This window comes from Echinops telfairi, unplaced genomic scaffold (genome assembly GCF_000313985.2).
Source record: "Echinops telfairi isolate 266 unplaced genomic scaffold, ASM31398v2 ScPeMD7_7468;HRSCAF=8506_0, whole genome shotgun sequence".
In the NCBI taxonomy this organism is placed as follows: Eukaryota; Metazoa; Chordata; class Mammalia; order Afrosoricida; family Tenrecidae; genus Echinops; species Echinops telfairi.
In genome coordinates, this window is record NW_022111369.1 from 14,408,965 (window position 1) to 14,412,138 (window position 3,174).

The following is a 3,174-nucleotide window of genomic DNA, read 5'->3' on the forward strand; positions in this document are numbered from 1 at the left end:
TTTGTTACGCTCCCCTTGATCATGCCCTACCAGGTCTCCCACACCCACCTCCCCAAAAATTTGGATCGCTTGTTGTTCCCTTGTCCCTGGGTTTGTTAACACCTCTTCCCTTCCCCGACTGTAACTCTTTACACGAGTAGAAAGTCTCACCTTTCTCCCATGGGACACAATTTGTAATCCACTGTGCCACCAGGGATCCATACATATAATTGCACATGTTTCTTCCTTTAGTTTTGTGAGTTTGGGTTCCTTTTATTTTAAATCTCTATAATAGGTATAGGTATAAAACCAAACTCACTGCCATCTGATTCTAACTCACAGCGACCCTGTAGGATGGAGTAGAATAGTACTGATACATTTCTGAGACTGTAATTCTTCATGGGAATAGAAAGCCTCTTTTTACTCCCAATAGCAGCTGGTGGTTTCGAACTGCTGACTTTGCAATTAACAGCCCAACTAGCAACTACTACGACACCAGGACTCCTAGGTATAGGTATCAAGCTTTTTAAAATAAATGGAATGAAAACTAGCAAACAAATACACAGTTATAATTAAGGCTTTAAAAATCTTCTCCCAGTAGCTGACAAATGTAAATTGAGATGAAATATGTAGGGTACATCATCAGACAATTTTATCTAAATGCATCCATGGACTACAGAAAACACATTATCCAGGGCACATGGAACATAGACCATATGCTGGGGTATAAGAAAATCTTAAAATATTTCAAAGAAGTAAATAAGTATGTGACATAGTTCATCTAAATATGATTATGATGGAATAAAATTAGAATTCAGTAACAAAAATATCTAAAAAAAATCTTCAGATATATGGAAGTAAGCCAATGGGTTAATGTAGGAGAAAGAGGGAGATTATTAAAATCAATGAACATAGTAAATATAACCTCATCCTTTAGGATGAAAGAAGCATCTACATTCTTGCTCTATCATCTCCACTATAACTAAAGTGGACATATGCATTGGCGCTATAAGAAACACATTTTTACCCATAGTTGCTTTTTAATCAAAGTTGACTGAAATTCATAGGATCAAAAGATATTTTGAATACTCTCAAATCATATTGTGATTGTCATGTATATCAAGTGGCAGATTCCATTCCCAGTGAGTTTTTCTTAATTAAGACAACAGTAGGGTAAGAGCAGATGAGAACGACCTGTGGATCTACTCAAAAGGATAAAATAAATGGGATCAAACCTCACATTTTCTAAGTCAAGGTACTCCAGGGTTTGATGCCTCTTATTTCCACACACACAAAAACCAAGTTACTGAATTTGTTCAAGGTTTGAGCGATTTCATCAGGTAACAATATGAAGGGATTTCACTTACTGGACTTTGTTCTTAAACCTTTCGCTTCTACATTTCTGGTGTTGTGGATTTCCTATTCCCTAGAAATCTAGTATGGGAGAGTTTTAACTTTCATTCTGGCTTTTGCCTTCAGTGCATTTTTGAGTATTTGTGTTTTCCAATTAAGGAGAGTGTAAGCATATAGTCAAATGAATTCACTAATGGTTAACAAACACAAGCCTCTTCCACAAAGGTGGAAGTGGAAGCCTTCCCTTCCCTACCCACTTCTCCTCAGGTCCCATCCTCAAAAAATACTTTTTCATAAAGACTTTTAAACTTTGTGTTTTATATCCCTGGTGCTTCTTTTCAAATATGCAAATAATATGCTTCTATCCTTGTCCCTGAGTTACCAATTTTCGATATCTTATTGCTTTCTTGCTATGACAGATTTAACTCTTTTTCTTCCCCCAAATATTGTATTGCCAAGAAACATCCAAAGAGAATGAAATCCAAATACTGAATTCTATACTCAGTTTCTCTCCCAAGATTGCCATCAAATTGCCATCAGTTTCTTTGGAGAAATAGGAATGTGAGTTCACAGTAAAAACAATTCATTAACAATTAAAAGATGCAATCTAAGAAACATCGGGGTACAGGGAGAAGGAGACTGGGGGCTAAAGGGTCAAATTAGGCTACACAAAGAGCAGTCCTCATACAGATGATCAATAAGTGGCTTTGCCGAGTTTTCTTTAAATTGTTCTATCTCGTGGCAGAAAAAAATCGAAGTGTTTGAATTCATACAATTATGTCAAAGAAGCAACTTTAGAGGTACTCATTTAGTCTATTCCTCTCATTTTCTTTTTCAAGAGAGAAAATAAGAGCTACAAAAATTAACTAATGTGCCCAGAGTCATACAGCTTAATCAGTATCCATCTCCTGATAGTTTGTCTATTTTCTACTTGTTCATTCAGCAAATTTACCTGCTACTGTGTGAATAAAAAGTAACTAAAAGCCCAAACCCTTACCTACAAGGCAAAACAAGTCAAGAAAATTCATTATAGGTGGTCAGGAAGAATGGAGAAAAGAGGAAGTGTGAAATGGTGATACGGGAGTCAGGCTTGAAGGTTGAGCAGTTAGTGCAATGACCAAGAATGAATGAGTGGCACTCTTCCCACAAGGGCTTCACAGGCAAAGGCATCATGGTGAAAAATCACCGAGTACAAGCCACGTAAAGTTGAAAGAGGCAACCAGAAAACTGTGGGATCAGTGAGGAGCAGGGGTGGAGGTGAGGAGCACAGGAATCGGTGTGTGAAGACAATGGAGCTTCACTTCGGGAAGCCAGAGAGTGACATGAGCAGACTTGCACTACAGAAGGCTGACCAGCGCTTCAGGAAGGAAGGAGGGGGTGGTAGCAGGAGACAATGATCCATCAGGACGCAGTAACAAAGATGGTTGGTATTCAAAGAGGAAAGGATGGTTCGAGACACGCCGAGGCTGAACCGATAAGAGCGTGATGTCTGACTGAGAGCGTGATGTCTGACTGAGACGGAATGAGTTAACACGAAAGAAGAGCTGCTAGACATGTTGTGGGGGAAGCACTGAACGATCCAGCGGGCTACTCCCTGGATTCTGTAATGTGCTGAGAGTAGCGATGTGGGGGAAGAACAAGGCGCATGATGATACATTTGGAATCAGCAAAACCAATAACAACTGCTGTTGAGTTGATCCCCAGGCCGGCGGACCCCAGGGGTGCAGAGCACAACAGCTTTCTAGCATCTCTGAGCTTCTGGGCTTTTCAGAAGCAGGTCGGCAGGCCTTTTGAGGCGTCTCTGAGCGGGCTCACACAGCCAATCTTAGTAGGAGTAAGTCA